Source organism: Ambystoma mexicanum, chromosome 1q (assembly GCF_040938575.1).
Source record: "Ambystoma mexicanum isolate Mex_15411 chromosome 1q, UKY_AmexF1_1, whole genome shotgun sequence".
Classification (NCBI taxonomy): domain Eukaryota; kingdom Metazoa; phylum Chordata; class Amphibia; order Caudata; family Ambystomatidae; genus Ambystoma; species Ambystoma mexicanum.
Window position 1 is genome coordinate 79983415 of NC_090922.1, and position 19967 is coordinate 80003381.

The window sequence follows — 19967 nt, forward strand, 5'->3', positions numbered from 1 at the left end:
TTGCTCCCATCTTTAGATTTAGGATTAGATAGGAGTTTTTCAAACCCAATTGAATTTCAATGAACACCCTTGAACTGTGATTACTTCTGTCTGTCTTACTGTTTAATAGCATGCCTTCTTTACACAACACGCTGCTGCCATTTGCATGATCCTCAGCCGGATCTGTCAAGGAAAACATTTTGTTACTGGGAGGTGTTTTTTCTATTGTGTTGGTAATTTCAGTTTTGAAGAAAACAGTCTTTGTATGGGTAATGCTTCTAGGTGGTGTGGGTTGGTGGACGTGCATGTACTTGATTCTATATGGGTGGCTTTGTCTGCTTGTGTGGTGTGGGTGCTTTGATTGAATTGTAGTTGAGTGAGTTATTGGAGGAGGTGAGCAGTTTTGTTGTTGGGTGTTAGTGTGACTGTGGGTTGGGGGTGTTGTTGGCTGAAGATGGCTTGGTGTGTTTTTGTGTTTGCAGAAGTGAGGAGAGTTTAGTACGTTGAGTGGGGATAAGAGCAGTTCTCGTATCACTACAGTATGGTTTAAATTATTGTTGAACCAGTTGTTTGCAGATTAAAGCGAAACCCTTTGTGTAGAAAATTAATGTTGTGTCTTTTTCCTTGTAGTTCAGACTGGTTTCAACTCATGGCCCGTGGCTCCCAAGTCCTGAGACCCGCCAATTTGTGTTGTGTACCTTTGCATTAAAGTGCACGATTCCCTTCAACAATTTGCCACACTTTGTGGAGTCAAGTTAGCAAAGCAAAGTTGTTTGCGCATTCCTGAAGGACAGATGTTCCTCTATTGTGCATATTCTCTTTGGGAGGGAGTTACAGAGTTCCAATCATATGTTTGAGAAGGCTGATCCGCCATACTTCTTTTTCAAATTCTGTTTGGGTTCAAGACGTATGTTATTGCTAGACCTCAGTGTTTGGTTTGTAGATGATGATTGTTTTCTTGAAGGAATACTGCCCTTTCAATATGAATATGTCTGTGAACAATGCAGAGTGTTTTGAAGTAGAACCTCTTCTTGACTGGTAGACAGTAGTCAGTGTAGTGATCTTAGTGCTGATGTGATATGTTCTCTCGTGTTGAGTCTTAGGAGGAGTCTTGTTTGGGGAGGTATGCAGGGCATGAGAAAGTCTCACAAGGATACGGGGCGACACAGGGTAGATCAAGGGGCAGCATGGGGTAGAATGGACTGGGGCGAGAAGCCTGCGGCATGACAAGTTTTCTCTGGGAAGATGGCTCATAATGGGAAGGTTTTGCTGATGACTTGGAATGTCAACGTGCTATGTTCAAGTGTTAAGCGCAGGCTGGTGCTACAATTTCTTAAAAGGCAGTTCCCCCGACATTGTATTCCTCACTGAAACACATCTAGCGGGAACAGAGTGCACATTTTTCCTTAGATCCCATTACAGCGTGGCATTCCATGTGGGTTTCTCGAGAGGTTTCCGGGGGACGTTTATCCTCCTGCAAAAGATCTAGAGGTGAAGTCTGACCTGAGTGGGCATTTTGTGTTGGTTAAGGGGGAGCTTTGGGGTGCCACTTGAGGCATGGTGGCTGTGTACGCGCTCCCACCGATTGTGCCCGACCTTCTTCTAGAACATCAGGGGCTCACCCTTCAAGGCCACGCCGCTATATGGGTGCTAGGGGAGCACTTCCATGAGCTGATGGACCAGGGTCTAGACAGAACACATGTGGGCACCAGGAACCCGCAACTTTGCACTAAACTGTGCTCTTTTGGCACTGCCCTGGGAGGGGGGCGGGGGGTTACATGGAGAAGGCTGCACACAACAGAAAAGGGATACTCTTTTTTTTATTTTTTATTTTTTTCTCTCTGGGGTACATGCCTCCATGTCAAGGATTGACTATTTTTTATCGCATCATAGATGACTCGTATGCTGTTATCCACCAGGTTCTTGGGCAGAGGGATATCTGACCACTCTGCACTTGTCATTGAGCTGAAAAGCGGGCGGTCCAGGCCCACCGGGCGCTGGCGCTTAAACACCTACTGCCTGGGAGACCTGGAATTTGTGGAAGATCAGTCCACAAAGACGGAGAAATATTTCACTACAAATGCAGGGACTGTTGACAGTCCTGTTATCCTTTGAGGGTGTTTTAAGGCAACACTGCGGGGGGAAGGGGCTCTCAATACTAGCAGCTAAGTGCAAGAAGCACGCAAAGGCGGTGGAGGAGTTGGAGAGGGCGGTGGACGAGCAGAGGAGGAGCTCCTCTCCTCAGAGTCGCCAGTGGCAAGGTTGACCTTAATTACGGTGCAGGAGTCACTGCGCAGCGTGGCACTGGATAACGCCAGGGAGGCGCACTGGGCTAGATAAAGCCAGATACATGAAGCCGGGGACAAGGCGGGTAAAATGTTGGTCTGGCTGGAAAAAAGGGGTAGGGTGAGTGGGCACGTGCGGTTTATGTAGGATTCCCAAGGGAGGGAATTGGCCGACGATACAGATATTGCAGAAGCCTTCGCCCAATTTTATGAGGAACTCTATAATCTTTTGATGCGGTGCTCGGCAATAGGGGGTCAGCTATGTTGGATTGGTTACCGCCACTCAGCAGGCTTTGGGTATGGAGGCAGACATCTCTGAGGAGATCTCTGCTGCAATAGCGTAGCTAAAGGCAGGTAAGTCACCGGGACCCAATGGTTTCCCGATGGAAGTATGGAAGCAATTGGGGGAGCGTGTGGTCGGACCAATGCATTGCCTTATTATGCAGTACAGACAGGATTGGTGACTACCACTGGATCTTAGAATGGAGAGCATAGTGGTTCTCCTGAAGCTTGGTAAACCATCGCAATAGTGTGCCTCCTATAGGCCGATTTCTTTGATAAATGGAGAGGCCGAGATCCTCGCCCGGGTTTTGGCCAATAGCTTACTGGGGGTAATTTGTTCTCTGGTTTTACCCGGACCAGTGTAGGTTCATGCCTTCCAGATTCACACGGATGAACCTGCGCAGGGTGCAATTTGCCATAGGTTTGGCTGCTGAGACACCAGACCCGCTGCCCATCCTCGCAATCGACTTTGACTCTGTGAGATGGGATTCACTCTGGGAGATAATGGGTTGCATGGGGTTTGGGGGGGGGGGGACTTCTTGTCCTGCTCTACACTTCTTCTATGGTGACAATTAGAGTTAACAAAGTCTCTTCTCGGGCCTTCTCCCTCGGGCGGAGCATGAGGCAGGGATGCCCCCTATTCCCGCTATTGTTTACGCTGGCGGTTGAGCCGCTTGCGTGGAGAGCCCAGAATGGATGGGATTCAGATGGCCCTGGGGTGGGAGAAGAAAGGGTCTCAATATATGTGGACGATTTCCTAATTTACATGAGCAATCCAGGCGTTTCTTGCCTGGTTGTAACCGTTATATTGATGGCATACCAAAGCTTCAGTGGGCTTAAAATCAGTTGGCAATAGCAGTTCTGTTTCCGGTGCAGGGGGGTGCAGATGTTGTTCCACAGGATTGCCGTATGCAATTGCGACCTGGGGTTTCAAATACATGGGTATTCACCTGAGCCCGAACTTGTCAGATTTCTCCTGGCTTAATCTTTCCCCATGGTGAACAGGTTTGCATTAGATATAATGCACTGGGAAACTCTCCCACTAACCCTTTTTAAAATGCTAATGCTTCCCACATGCCTCTGTCTTGCAGAACGCCCCATACCCAATTCCAAGACACATTTTTACAGAGATTGAGGGATCCCTATGTGGGTACTCTGTGGAGGGAAGCAGCTGTGGGTGGCATTGAGGACACTTCAACGGTCGGTATGGGAGAGTGGTATAGGCTTGCTCCATCTCCGTAGGTGGTACTGGGCTGCATGCTGGGTGCAGTAAACAACTGTTTGCATGGGGACCCGGCACTTCCTCACATTACTATTGAGCGTAGAAGGATGAAGGGACGACACCTAGCCAGGTATTGTATTGGACGGGGGGGGCAAGGAATAGAGGGCCTCTCCCTGGATTGATGCAGCACACTTGCCAGATATGGGTGGAAGCACATATGGACATTGGTTGGGGGTAGACCTACTAAAAGTGGGACATTTTAGGAGCTGGGAGGCAAAGGGGATAGCCATCCTAGCAGATGTGGTGCAGTAGGGCTAAGTTTGCTCATTTGAGATGCTGCAGGGGAAATATGGCCTGCCATTGGGGGAACGCTTTTGAAAAGTGCAAATAGTGCATGCCATGGGCACTCAGTTTCCGTCTTTGGAAAAAATACCAAAAGAGTTTACCCCTGCAGGCTAACTTGTCCACACTATACCATGTGATCACGGCCTTCAGTGCCAAGGAACTGACACGCCTAAAGGAGAGTTGGGAACGGGATGTGGGGCGGTTGGAACTGGAAACGTGGGTGGAGACTATAATGTTTCCAAAAGAGGTGGGAATAGCAGCTAGACTGCGGCTAATACAATTCAAGATACTCCACCAGGTATACTACTCCTGTACTTCATTGGCCAAGTGGGGCGTTGTGGGGAGTGATGCATGTCTCCGATGTGGAAGGGAGGGCGGCACCTTCTATCATATACTGTGGGACTGTATTTGTATTTGTTTTATTTATATAGCGCAGACCAGGCCCAAGGGCAACCGGGCGCATATCTTGGCAGACAAATTACAGGTATGACATATCATCACAATGGTACCAACAGATTGAGAACAAAAAATATACAAAATATACAATTGACATTACAAATCCGGGCAGAAGGCAGAACAGTAGTGCCGGAACAAAGCAGAGCTGGGTCCCAGGAGGCCCGTCCAGAGTCAGAATAGCAGTTGTTAGTGAGATGTAACTAGCCAGAGCTTGGCTTTGTGTTTTGAAAAGGTTAAATGGTGGTAGGGTTCTGATAGTGAGTGGTACAGTGTTCCAAACCTTGGCTGCCAAGACAGGGAAGCTGGCACCCCGAGCAGTCTGAAGCTTGAATCTAGGGATCGTAAGACCTTGTGATTGTGCCGATCTAAGTACTCGCGTTGGTATATGTTGAGTAAATCGTGAAGTTAGATATGAGGGGGCCTGGTGGTTAACACATTTGTATGTAAGGGCCAGTGCTTTCAAGGAGATCCTTTGGGCGACTGAGAGCCAGTTCTTCCTGGTTTCTGAGATGTGGGCAGATCGGGGGATATTAAGAGCTGCTCTAATGGCATTATTTTGGGTAGTCTGAAGTTTGTTGAGATTACCCTGGTTAGTGCCTTGGTACAGTGCATTGCAGTAGTCCAATTTGGACATAACTGTGCGCAGATCTAAGTCTTCTCTGGGAAATGTATGCGTAAACTGTCTTCTGCAGTGGGTAGACAGGTGCCTGTGGAACCGAAACCTTTCTCTGCTGGGGATATGGGAGGATGCCGGGTTCACAATACATGAAAAATCATTTTTGGCGGTAACAATGGGGCTTGCCAAGAGATTGATTGCAGCATCTTGGGGCTCTGCAGGGCGTCCGAGACTGAGACAGTGGACTGCAGAAGTGGACCGATGGTTAGCCCTAAAGAGGAGGGTGTACAGGGCGAGGGGCTGCCCCCCGACATTTTTAAAAATGTGGGGCAAATGGGTGGGGGAGGGCTGAGGAAGTATGGTAGTCTGCTTTGTTTCAATCCCAGACTTTTAAGATGGCATACTATAATCTGCAAGCATCCCCTGTTTTATCATGCTATTGCATTCATGTCGTCCTATGGAGTCTGTTGTATCATGCTTCGATGTACCTACGTTTGTTTTGTTTTTTCTGTTGCGGGAAAGTTTATGAAAAGATGTGATAAAAAAGAAGAACCTCAGTGGATGCCGATGAGATAAAATTTGACCTTCTCGTTTCAAGGAGTTTATTTCTCCGAAAGTCTGTGGATTGCCCATATCTAATGGCACAAGGGGATGCAAGGGGCACATGGGACCAAGGGGCACACATGTAGACCCAGAATTGGCATGTGTCAAGTGGCTCTGAGGAACCACAAGGAACGTGCAGGGTGGTGAGACTGCAAACGTCTCACCAGGATGGAGGTAACTGCTTACAGGAAAAAGTTCCACACGACCAGAACAAGCCGAGAATTGTTGCTGTACCACCAGCCAGATCAGCGATGCGAATGGTTCAGCTGCAGTTTTCTTGTCTACAGGCACCATTCCATCGCTCTTAAAACACAGCGAAAAACATGCAAGTAACTGGATCTTAACAGGTTTCTCTGGCTCTTTGAGCCATGTCAAAAAGTTCAAGTACTTTTTCCATACCCTTCCACATACTAGGTTGATTTGTGCTAACCCTTCTTTGGAGAGTCCCACCAACCCCCTTGCTCCCATTTATTGTTCACGCTGACAAGTCCTTCAAGATTGAGTTGTACTCTTTGCATGCAATGGACATCTTTCTGTTCTTGCCAATCTGATAATGAACATTCTTCCTCGGCTGGAAGGATAGAAGCTGCTACAGATTGCCCCTGATACTGCCCTCAGACACTGCACAAGACTAGGTGCACTATACGCCATGCTTCTGCCACCTCTAACTCATCCGGAATAGATAATCTAGGGACGCCAGAAGCATGGGGCAAAAGAGAGCAAATGTAACACAAGTCTGACGCTCTCTCTCTTCCCCCACCCACTTCATTTGATGGCACCATAAGTTGTCTGCTGCAAAGCCGTGTGCATAATTTACTATTTTAAAATTTTCATCATTGTAATTTTTTACAAAATCTATTCTTGGTCTTGTTGAGCTCTTAATGATGTTTCCGCCGTATCCATAGTGCTTAATAACTCAGATCCATTTAAATTCCCACTATTAAAAAGATATAACACAGAAATTAATAGAATAACAAATCTGCACATTCTCATACACATTTTTAAATTCATTGTTTTGTTTTACGGTCTGAATAATAATTCTTGATCTTTGTGCGCTCCCCCCTTTCCACTGGCATGAACTGTAATTCCCTAAGAGACACTTATCTTTTTGAGGACTGCTCTTCCCCAGGTGTCAGTGGAGGGACTGTGGTGCCTCTTTGCATGTTCTAGCGTGAATCCAATTCTTGCTGCCCTCCATTTTGACTGCAGTCGATGTAGCAAAAATCACCTTGTGCAGCCCTTGGAATCGCCCATCTTCGAGCGGCGTACAAAGGAACGCACATACATGGAGTACCTGTGGAGTAGCAATGGTTGTTGCTGATCTTCTTGTTTCTTGCCGTCTTTTCCCATTGCTTTCTGATGTGATGCTGTAACCTGCAAAGACACCATTTTGGTGCTCTTAGTTTAGGCCCTAAAATATTCCCCAAACTCTTCTCCAAGAATTTCTGCTGTCTTTGTGCATCTCAAAATGTGCGTGCGGGTGCGAGTGGTGAATGCAATCTTCGCCTGTCACCACCTCATGAGGTCTGAGGTGATCTTTCCCTGGCTTATTTCGTAAGCAGAACCGGGCCAACAAAAGGCAATGTGACCAACTTTTTCATAATTCACTACACAGTTTAGACAACTGCATTTTAAGCAAAGCATTAAGTCTTTCTATTATTCTGTTGGCTTGTAGGTGATACATAGAGCACAACCTATGCTTGATGACCAGAAGTGATGGAATCTCAGCAAATAATGCATAAAAAAGTCACATTATCTGATCTCAGGACCTCACATATTCCCCACTGTGGAAATACCTCCCTCACCAAAAATGTAGCCACTGATTTTGCACCTGGTTCCTCGCAGGGACCAACTTCAAGCCATTGGGAAAATGGACATAAAATTACAATCATGTACCTAAAATGATTGCACTTCTGTATCAGAAAGGACCTGAAGGCAGGGGTATTACCCCTCTCACTGCCTTCATGGTGTGCCCAAGATTGAATTCTTTACAAACTATACCATTCCCTACAAACCTACTTACCTGTTTGTGAATGTTTCGTATAAACCACTCCTCCTGGAGCTCTGTTCCTATTTTTTGTCGAGACGCCTGTGACAGGTAATATAGTTGCTCGAGACTGACAAGAAGCAGCTGTACAGGCATTACTACCTTCCCTGTCGGCTCCTGTCTTGACAAAAAAATCTGTGGGCGAGAACAAACATCCCCTTCTTGTCCAGAGCTGCTTCTTCTCTTGAAGTGCTTTTCCCTGCATTTCTACTATTTGAAGCAAAGGGTCTGCAGTATATAGGACTGGCAACTGTACCTGTTGGGACACCGCTTCTATTTTCGAAAGTTCTGAAAAGGGCAAATATGCTGCTTCTTTTGCCGCTCTGTCTGTAGCATCATTACCAAGCACTATTAAATCAGTTCTGTTTGTTTGCGCCACGCATGTCATTATTTCTACCTCTACCGGCAAGTTTAGTGCTTCAATTAGTCAGGATAGCAGCACTGCATTCTGGGTCCCGTCAGATCTTTTAAACCCTCTTATCGGCCATCTAGATAACCCAGAATGTACCATGGAGGTGACATACACCGAGCCGGAGTAGATATTGACTTACTTCCCCTTAATCATCTAAAGCACCTCAATGAATGACACTAGTTCCGCCACTTGCGTGGAGTAATGTGAAGGCAACAGTTTCACCACTCCGACCCGGTACTCCCTATCCACAAGATCTAGAACAGCTGCTCCTGTGTGCCTCTCACCAGTGTCCTGATTAGTTGTTGACGACCCGTCAACAAAGAGTACCTTGCCTCCTTTCAAGGCATCCTCCTTAACATTTGTCCTCTCTTCCTCTTCTCCCTCATAAGTTGCCCAGTCATGGACAATGTTATTGGGTTTCACTGGTTTGGCTAAAAAATTTCACTGGATTGACTAGGTGACTCCTTACCGGATGTGTGGAAGCATTTGACACAATAACTTCATAATCTTTGAGATATCAAAGTTGACTTTTCCAAAAATTGCAAAAACTGCGTGCGCCACATACAATGTCACTGGGTGGCCCATAATAATGGTTGAAGACTTTTGTATTTATTAGGCCGCTGCCACAAGAGCTTGTTGTTATGGGAACTGGCCTTGCATAGCTAAATCTAAAAGCCCACTGTAGTAAGCCAAGGGTTTGTGACCTAGTAATATTTTTGGAGGCAGGACCGCTGTTATTACCTTTCCATCTGTATGCAAGATGACGCAGAGCGTCACAGGTACGATCCCTGGGTCCGCGCTTAGAAACCTCTGGGTGTTAAGCGCGTTATAAATAGCCAATTATAATTATGTGTAAATAGAAAAAAACGTTTTTTGGTCATTTGGGGTCGCCAAAACTGGAGCATTACTGATCGCAGTCTTGAGTTCCCGGAAACATGTTTCATTTCCTCCAACCATTTTATTGGACCCCTCTTCTGTGCTTCCTTAAGTGCTTGAAGTAGGGGCCTTGTGTAATTAGAGTAGTCGTAAATCCATTAGCTACAATAGTTGGTGGCCCAGAAATTGCTGCATCTGTTTTATGGTAATTGACTGAGGGGTATTCTGGACTGTGGTGGCTCTCCCAGGCACCTTTCTCCCTCCAGACGATATTAACGGTCCCAAATATACTCTCTCTGTCTGGCGGTAATGCAATTTATATTTTGTCCTCTTTGTACCCCTTCTCTGCGAGCAAGGTGAGGAGCTTGATAGTGTCTCCTCGTCATTGCTCCTCCGAATCACTACAGACTAATAGGTTGTCCACATACTTGATTACGGTACTGGACACTTGTAAGTTTCCCAAATCCATTTGAATGACCCTGTTAAAAACTCTTGGGGATTCTCAGTATTCCTGGGGTAACCTTGTGTCCTCTAATCTCTGCCCACGATATGTGAACACTGTCAGGTACTGGGAATCTGGGTGTAAGGGGACCAAGAAAAAGGCATTTTTTAGATACTTTTTTAGATTAATTACTGTAAAATTGGTCGACCCAGTAGGGATGTTTACATTGAATAGTGGCAGGATTCCTTACCACCAGAAGCTCTGCTTCAACAATAGGCCGCAAATCCTGGACCATCCTGCAACTGGACCCTTTTGCATTCTTAACAGGGTAGATGGCCGTATTGTATGGGGATATTTATAGCTGTATAATGCCTTGTTTTAATAATGCCATAATGGTCTAAAAAATCCCTTTGCCTGCCACCCTACACATGGAGTATTGCCTAACTCGTGGCAATATTGCTCCTGGTTTTAATTTAATCTGTACTGCTCCTGCACTTTTCAACAACCCCAAATCATGAGGATTGCTGGTCCTTCATTCAACTCCCTACCTCTCTCTATCCGTTCCATTCCCACCTATTCCTCCTTTCGTGTCTCCTTGAAATCTTTTCTTCTCCACTCCCCTCCCTGACACTCCTATCCCCTCCTTTCACCTTCCTCTCCTCCCTTTTACCCTCCTCTTCTTACCTCTCTCTTCCTGCTCCGTTCCTCCTAAGTCCCCTCTCCTCTTCTCTCATCATCAGCCTATTCCGCTTCCTGTTTCCCACTTCCTTCCCCTTCTCCATCCCCTCCTCTCTCATTTATCTTCACTCGCAAATTGTTCTACTTACTGTTTTGATTCATATTTTGTAATGGCTTCCACTGTTTTTATTGTATCCTTGTTATTATAATGTAAAGTGCTTTGGCGTAAACCGCTATATAAACACAATAAACATAAACATAAACAAGTGGTTCGACACTTTCTCTAAATCCTCCTTCCAACATGGTGATGATTTTCTAGTGACGAGCGTGGTCTGTTGTACCTCCCTTTGCTCTATCGTTACCTGGCAAGGCACCCCAATATCAAATACCATCTCTACTGTGTCTTCTGTATCCTCGAACAATTTCTCATCGGACACGTCTCTTAACAATGAGGTGGGATCGATACACAACACTGTGTGGTATTCGCCCCCTTCCTCATCGGTGCCTGAAAGAACCATCCTGTCCTTCTTGACAACTACTGCTTCTAACACAATGCTAACAATAGTCCCTGGCGCTATTTCCTGTGACTCAGCAGACCGGAAAATTCAAGAGGTATACGCCATGCTCGATCTTTTATTCCCGGGACCCAACTCAACACTCATCAGCATTGTTTCTGTATGGAGTGAATACACTGGCACCCCGTGGTCATGCTGTTATTGTAATACGCGGGGGAAAGCGCTGCTTCTATCACTGGGTACAATCATGGAGTCGAGCATATTATGCCGTCTTTCAAAACCGTAATCACCATATTTAACTCGTTCAGGAGGCCCCTTCCCAACAGATTCACCAGGATATTCTTACGGTATAACTAGGGAGCAGATAAAATGTGCTTACCTACCTTGATACGCAGATCCTCGGTGTAAGCAACCGACATGCCAGCCCCAGAAAATTACCTGTGTGTCCCTCGTTTTACCTGACAGGGGAAACTCACCTTCTTTGATGCATGGTTATGTGTTCCCTGTATTGACTATAAATGAAAATGTCTGCTCACCTACCTTTGCTTCTATCCGAGGTTCCTCTTCCGGTTCAGTAGTAACCAATAACACTGGACACATTGGACATCCCTGTGGGCCGTCCTATTCCTGGTACATATGAGCACCAGGAGGCAAAAAGGGTTTCCTCCGAACACACTTGCTCCGGTGTAGTGAGTGATTGTCTCGTGGGATAAAGGGATTGTCTCCCAAGCCTGTTCCGGTGCCTGGGCTGACACGGTCGGTGGGGGTGCATCAGTCTTTGCCATTCCAGTTCCTGGGTTCTGATCAACATGACTTTCTGCAATGGCACAGAGCTTGGGGCATATGGCAAAGTTGGGGGATTCATTTGTGGGGGATGTAAGCAACTCATGGTGGCAACTGTAAAGACTGACACAAATGATCACAGTTCAGGGGTGTTTATTGAACAATGATTGCAGGGTGGAGAAACACCTAAACAAAACCTAAATCTAAGATGGGAGCAAGCGTCCACCATCAAATGAAAATAAGGCAGTGCTGGTGGCGTTGTGTCAAATAAGAAACCTATTGCCAAACCTTACAACTAATACAAAAAGGGGTGTGGGATAGTTTTCAAGAAAAGAAAGAAGTGTTCACAAATAATATGTCAAGATGCGGCAGCTTGGGTCTCCCTTCTCCATGTTTTGAGAACGGAATCCTGGAGCACAGTACACTCACAAGCTCCCTCAGCATGCGACAACAGTTCTACTTGCAGCTATCAGGTCTGTCGATGGCAAAGTCTTGTTTCTCTTGAAAATCTGACATAGTCAAATAACACAAACAAAAGTTCCTTCAACAAAATGAAAGTTTGTGTCCTGATTTCACTTAGGGTGAGGATTCTTCACCACAGGTTCCCCGTCTTCTGGGCGCTGACCCTTCTTGACTTTCAGCCTCCATCCGCTGGGTTCACTATGGCCTTTCCTTCCTTCACAAATCTTAATGTCTTTTTAAATGGTTCCAGTGGACATCCCTCGGCCGGGTTCACTCTTGTTAGCACACTGTTTCTTGGGACTTTAGACTTGCCACCTTTCTCGTCAGCATCCCTCTTCCGGGTTCGCTCTTGCCAACTTCACATTCACATTTACTTTCAATGTTCATGGGATTCATTTCCCTTGCTTTCCTTATAGTTCTTAGATCAAAGCTACTTAAGCTCCGCCCAGCTGGAAGGCACGCTTTGCGTTTTCCCCACTGACAGCAGTATAACGCTACCAGCGCTTCTGCTCACAGAACCTAAAGAATTTTTAAAAAGAAATATTAATTCATAGAATAGTTAACAGAATATTCACAGACCGCAGACAAGACTTACCAGGCCGAAGATTTCCTTTGCTGCAGTTTTTCCAGTAGAAGAATATTTTTCGTCACAGTGTCTCTTCAGTCCGCAGTCTTCGTTCGCAGCCGCAGCACCTTCCGAAGGTTTTTCCTAATCATTCCGAAGATCTGCAGAAACAAAGGTACATAGTTAAGTAACGAACATTGCAGAGTTGTAGAGTCAAGATATTTCTACGCGAATACTTACCTGAAGCTCCACAGAATTTCTTCTTCGCAGTAGAAGGTTGCAATCTTTCAGACTAGACAAACTTACGCTATTCAAAGTTCTCCTCTTCTGCTAACGCGCGCACCCTTTCTGCCATCAAAATTATTTTCCTGATTACTGAAATCACTTCATTGTCAGCACGCTTTAGCTGTAGCAAGTGCGGCAACACTCCACAAAAAATAAAGGGTGCATATTCTTCTCCTTTAAACTTCAAATGTTTCATCCTCCAAGACCTCACAAGAGAAAGAAGAATAAAGAAGTTGGCATGAGAAATATCTCCAATTTAGGAAACTTTAAATCTAAGAAAGACAGCAGTTCTCCTCATTTGATTTCTTGTCAAAAAACTCGTTCTCTTAAAAGACATTTACCATCAGAGTTTCCGAGTTCTTCAGCATTCCAGTTTTCAGAAATACAATATCAACGCGCCCATGTGAGACAGCAGGATGGAGAGCTCCATAAAAACAAAACACAGGTGAGGAGAGTGTGTGGTCTCAGATTCAGAAGGGAGTTTATTTCTGGGTGAAGATAGACATAGAGTCTTAGCAGTTTTCACCATTCTCAACACTTACAGTACCTCCATTTCTTTTACCCATCTGTCCTGACAGGGAAAGAATCCAAAAGCTTCAGTGTAGCAGATCCACAGGCTAAAAGGTAATTACACTCCCGAGGAGTCCAGGTAAGCGTTACACTTAGGCTATTGTCTTCGGTCTTAGTTTCTTTCAGCGGAACGATCGCAGGATTTTGTCAAAAAGGGCAAGGTCATGTCTCTCCTCCTCAGCCTCTCGATATTTGCCACCTTTCTCCACCTCTTGAACTGCCGGGTCTGCATAGCTGTCTTGTTGTGCGGTCTGCCTTGCTCATACTGTGCTCTCTTGCTCCACCTTTTATTCCTTTGGGGAAGGGAAAGGGCTGTCACGTGTGTGTGTGATTCTCGTCAATTGCCTGAATTTGCCTGACTCTTGTATCGGGACATGTCAGGTAAACGGCTCTGATGTTACTCTGTTGTGCGAAAGTATTCATGTTAGGAAAGGGGGGGCAGTGTTTTCAAATGTCCTATGTGGTAGGATGGGGGAGAGGTATTGAACGAAGGGGGATACCGTGTGTCACCCGTTGGTGTCCCACTCCACGAGGACCCCCCATCCAGGTGGTCCTCCCTCACTGGTCCACCCCCAGGAACTGGATCCAATAGTGATGGCCATGTCCTGGCCACCTGGATGGCAGATCCCAGGGGACTAGCTAGGGAGACACCTTCAGGTTTCTCACAGGGATCTGCATTGAAATATTGTGGCCGGTCCGTGCCACATGCCACATTCTCCTACACGCCCAACACTGCACTGCATACATTCCTCCATAGCCTCCTCCCATCAGCCCATTAAACAGGTCCCCATCCCGCCAAACCTACTAAATGACCTACCACCTATGAAAATCCTTCCCTACCCCGTGGAAATCATCTCATCGGTCTTGGTCCAGGTACGTACCTGTCCGTCCATCCTTGTCGCATTCCAGTTTCCATTTGTCCCTGCTGTGCTGTTAATCCCTGCTGTCTCTATGTGGAGCTGCTTATCATTGCTCCTTCTAAGAATATCTTTGCCAGCATTTTCTGAACCAGCTTCGCCTCTGCCTTCTGGCTTGCTCCACGCTTTCCTTCTCCTTCTACTAATATCATTTACAAAAATGCACAATATGTGCTTGAATTTCAGGCGCACCCTTGGCCTCTATGTCTACCACTTTATCCAGGTCATGCTGGATTTCTTTTGGGAGTCCCTTCTTTCACATGTGGTAGAAGATAGCCACATTCTTGTCCACATTTCTTGAATTAATTGGATGCGGGCGGCAGGATCCTCATCTAGTTTCATTATTTTTTTCGCCAAAATCGAGTTTATGTTCGGCGTATCGGGATACATCATCCTCGACGCCCCCCCAAACTTGTGCCCTATAATTATTAAAGCCTACTCCATTATGGGTGTTCGTGTTCAATGAAACCCTTGGATATCCTGCTTTTGTCCAAAGCTCATCTCCCCGCCCCCGATCAAGGCTGTGTAAGGGCTTTTCATGTCCCTAATCGCCAACATGATATTGGCAGTTTCTTTTTCCAAGCATCTATCCACTTCCCCGGCCCTGCAGTGAGCAAAGGGAGCATCTTCATTAGATTATTCCGGTGCATGTGTGACCATGGAACATAAATGCCTTCCCCTGACCCTTCTGGAGTAGTGGGAATAGAGTTGCCCCTAGCCTTACTGGGTCTTTCCTCATCTGTCCTTGGCCTGTCCCTGCAGTTATTTGAGCTCCATGGCACGTCCGGAAGCCCCATGGTGTGCTTTCCCTGGTTAGTACTAGAGAGGGAGGCGTAACTACTACCTCTTGTCCTCCCTGCTCATCATCTGTTTCCCATTCACCCTCTTCCTCCTCTGTCCCTGTTAACACATCTCCTAATCTTTCTATGGGGACGGAAGCGTATTTGACCATGCTGTAGCATGCCGCCTCTCTTACTCCTCGTTCTAATTCCGTGCCTACGACAGCACATCCTTCCTCCAGATTCACATTTACTCCCTTTATAACTGATTTATCCAACCTAACTAGGATCTGCCCATGCCTCCATCTCTCTTCCCCAACCTACTTCACTTGCCTGTTCCCTTTGTCCTGTTCTTCACTCCTACTTTGTCGTAACCGTGCTACTTTATTCTCCGCTAAACTTACTGCTTCTTCCCGTTTCTGTTGATCTTGCCTCTCTACTGTCTGAAAACCCGGAGTGTGTTTCACTGCTCAGACCCTGGAGATCCCTAATTCAGTTGGCCTGGGAAGGACCATTGCCATTGGGTCCCGATGCCGGGGGTGGACTAGCGAGGCAGGATCACCTAGGTAGGGAGTCCTTTGGGAGTGGGGAGGAAACACCTGAAGGTGAGACATGGTATCCCCCATTTCCCGACAACTGTTTACCCCATATTCCCTTTGCTTTTACGGGATACTACAGCTTCATAATTCCCCTGCTTTCTCTGTCAACCCAACTGCTGGGACGAGGAAGAGAAAGATTGTGAATATAACCACTAGTGATAGACTATGGGCCTGTCCCAGTAATAAGGCCATAGAATAAAAAGGGCTCCTGGCTCGGCCCCGATCTGCCCAGGTGGGCTTAGAACTATATAATAAAGGGATCAGAGTGACTAAGAACCACACACATTCATCAAGTTGCCTGTGTCAAAAGACGATGTTGCTCTTGGTGAGATTGTAGGCAAAATATTTTGCCCCAATGTTTATTAATACATAAAAATGATCTTAACAATTACGTTAACAATTACGTTTGTAGGATAGGACACACGTTGATAACATAGACTTTGTACGTAATACATAAACTTTTTTTGTTATCCAGTTCAATTAGCTGGATTGAGATGCAGAGAAAACATGTGTTGTCCCTTATAAAAAGAAAGGGTGTGATGAACAAATGACATGTCTGTGAAATACAGTAAAAACAGTGCTCAATTGAAAGTGTAAATAGTACACACTTTATATACAAATAGGTAGTCGACACTACTGTGTTTCGGGCAGTTATGCGCTCTTTAATGAGTCTGACATGTGGCAGGCCGTCATCAGGACGGAAAAGCTGGTAGAGTTCAGAGTGTCCTATGATTCTTTGCCGTATGCTTGGCTTTGCTATGGACTGGATCGGTTGCAGTGCTCCTGTGCTGGATCTGGGAGAACCTGGCCGTAGTTGGTGTTATACTACTTCACATGCATGTCTTCATTCTTAGACTTGAAGGTGGAGGATTTCTTGATCCGGTAGTCTCAAAATCCTATTACTCGGTTGAGAGGGCCATCACTTCTGCCGATTAAATATTCACAATGGCTTGTGAAATCGCTAGATGTCGTGTCAATCGGAGATCGGAGGCAGTGCAGCTCCTGTGTCGCTGCTCTCGGGTAGCTGGTTCCCAATGCCGTCTGGGAGTGAGGAGGAAACACCTGAATGCGAGACATGGTATCCCGCATTTCCCGACAACTGTTTACCCCATATTCCCTCTGCTTTTATGGGATACTACAGCTCCCCTAATTCCCCTCTTTTCTCGGTCAACCCAACTGCTGAGACGAGGAAGAGGAAGACTGAGTTTGTGGATATTACCAGTAGTGATAGACTATGGGCCTGTCACAGTAATAAGGCTAAGCAGGGTCAGGCACGCTATCATAATCACACACACCTGAAACACATTGACGGCCACCGAGAGTAGAAGAGGTGGAGCATGGAGACACACAGTGAACGAGTTAGAGCCTGAGAAGGAACACCAGTTGGAGGTCGAGCAGATAGGCAAATTGGGTCACCTAGGTCCCCAGTATCCATCAAGGGAGAGCGAAGCGCTGACATTCTAAGTGCATGAGGGGCGGAAAGGTGGCAGCAAGTGTGGCGAGGGAGCCGTGTCTCCAAGGAGCCAGAAGGGAATCGCTCAAGGAAACAGACTCCAAAGGGGAGTTCTGGTGCAGGTGCTCATCCCCCCAACCCCCTCAAGTTTGTGAGAAAGCCCAGGAGTGTCGGAGGGGCAGCGAGGAGACCCTGACTTTGACAAGTATCCAGCAATAAAAGGAAACACAGCCGGTGAGTTCAAAGCAGAACAGAACCCGGTTTATGAAAGGTGCAAGTGAAATACAATGTTGCAAGGCGAGGACACACGTATGGCGAGAGATGCGATGAAGGTGAAAGCTTTGTCCATTGTAAAATCAGTTTGAGAAGAAACAAAGTGACGGCGAGCAGCGAGGCCGCGTGCAGGTGTACATGAGTAACGAGAGACTTTTTGAGAATTATGAATTGCGGAAGCGCTATACTAAAGGGAAAGGAAGCTATAAAAAGGCTCGAAGAACGAGCAAAAGTGGAATAAGAATTGTGATATTTGTGAACTCATCGTTGAGGGTCTGGGACCTGCCTTGAGAACTGAGAAGAGGGTCGGGACCCGCAACAAGAATTAAGAGAAGGGTCTAGGCCCCACAAAGAGATGTGAACTGTGTACGGTGCCGGGGACACACCCAAGTATAAGATTGAAGATAAGGAGCATGAACTGTGTACAGTGCCGGGGGCACAACCAAATAAAATGTGAAACTGATGCAAGAAGTATAAACTGTAGAGATGGCCTTAGTAGCAGAGTGGTCCGGCACAGGGCCAACAAAGATACAAAGCGTTTGCGAAAGTCTCTGTCACTGAACAGCGGAGTAAAGAGGTGCCAGGCACACGATTGTGAGAATTGTTTGAAAGCCTGACTGATAGAGTGGTACCAGAGAGGACTGGCGAATACTGTGCGTTTGCGAAGGTCTCTGTCACGAACACCATATGAAAATTGTTGCACTGTTGGGGAAGGAAACCCCAGTGTGAAACAAATATTGAACAAGTGGGGAAGAGAACCCCATTGCAAGCATTTTTGAGGAAACTCTGCTTTTGAGAGAAATTGATGCCAAACCAGGCGAGGGAAGCCTAAGTGAACTGTATGATGTTGAACTGTGTGAATTTCAAGCTAGGCGAGGGAAGCCTGGAAGAACTGTGCCTCATTGAACTGTGTGAACTAGCCACCCAAGCACTTGGAGAACTCTTAATGCACAAGCTTGGGGAAGGGATTGTTCTTCAACTCCAATGCCTTCCTGAATTACTTTTATTTTCTTTATTTTATTTTTTCAATTGTATAGTGCATGCAAATCCTCTGGGCATCTGGGCGCTGGGGAGAACAGGTTACATGTAGTCCGGAGGCTGAGAGGAAAGAGCATATATAGTGGTTACAGCTGTCACATCAAATAACATTTGGCAACAGGTTAGACAAATAGCCATGTCTTTTGGTCTTTACGGAAGGTCCAGTAGGATTCCTCTGCTCTTAGTGAAGGTGGGAGAGTGTTTCATTGCTTAGCGCAATGACTGGGAAGCTTGATCCACCAGCTTTGGCACGTTTAAACTTCGGCTGGACCAGTCTATGAGAGTATGGGGTTCTGGTAGGCTTGGTCGATTGGGTTTTGTAGATTTTCTTTTTTGCAGCAAGTAAGGCGTGACAGTTTTTGATACGCATTTTTGGGTAATTGAAAGGGTCTTAAATGCAATTCTTTCTTTGACGGGTAGCTAATGTACTGCTCTACGGGCAGCAGAGATGTGTTCTGATCTGGGAATGTTCAAGGCTGTATGTAAGGCATTATTTGAATAGTCAGGAGTTTAGTTACATTTTGTGCCAAGGTGCCAGCGAAGAGGACATTACAATAGTATAAGCTAGCACCCACTACAGCTCTCGTAATCGTACGGCAGTTGTCGCTGGACTGGAATGGTCTGGCAGCGTTTAGAAGTTTACTTGAGTAGACTGCAGAGGATATGAAGTTAACTTGGTGGGCTAGGGCGAGAGTGGCATTGAGGTGGACACCAAGAGTTTTGACTTAGGGAGAGACTGGAATCTTGAGAGCCATCAATGTCGAATGCGGAGTACTGGGGTCTGGTTTTTTCAGAACAGAAGCAGGCCCAGTAATGAGAAGTTACATTTTCAAATGGATTGTGTCCTCCAGTGTATTCCTCATCTTAGATGCATTCACACAGCTTTAGCTGCTTTGGAAAATAGGGCGCTGTGTGTCGATGTCGTCGAGTTGAAGTCCCTCGAAGGCCTTCGTCGGGGTGACGTCATCCGGTATACAAGTAGCACGTTCAACGCCCATTGGCCTCAGTTCTGTTTTTCCGCAGTATGTGTTGCTTCGGAGACTCAGCGCGCCTTCATAGTTCTGTGACGCAGTTATTGTGAAAGAAGATTTCTGATGTTTGTTAATCTGCTTAGAATCACATGCTGTGCATAGTCCGACATCCAGTGGTCACTGCGGAGTATTGCATTTTGTTTTTCGTAGTCGAAAAGGGGACGTCGACAAGGCGTGTCTGTAACACTATCCCTATAGTGACGTGCAGTGTACCCACAACCCCTCACGCGTCGAGGTCCCTCAGATTGTTTTTTTCCACCCGGTTATTGGTCGCCTTTATGCGGAGCTCCTCCAGAGACATTGCGAAATCATTTCCTCAACCCTTGGTCGTTTATTATTATTAATAAGTATCACATAGATCCCTCCCTTGACGTAGCTGCCAAACTGTTCTCCGCCGAGCAAGATCTTCGACGGAGGGACGAGCGGAGGAGATCCTTCGGCGCTGCCGAACACG

At 46.3% G+C, this 19967-nt stretch overlaps 1 protein-coding gene across 1 annotated transcript in view; it reads left to right on the forward strand.

The window, feature by feature from the left end:
• The window catches only part of VPS9D1 (VPS9 domain containing 1), a 1552154-nt gene that overhangs the window by 226519 nt on the left and 1305668 nt on the right, over window positions 1-19967 (forward strand). The window lies entirely within an intron of this gene.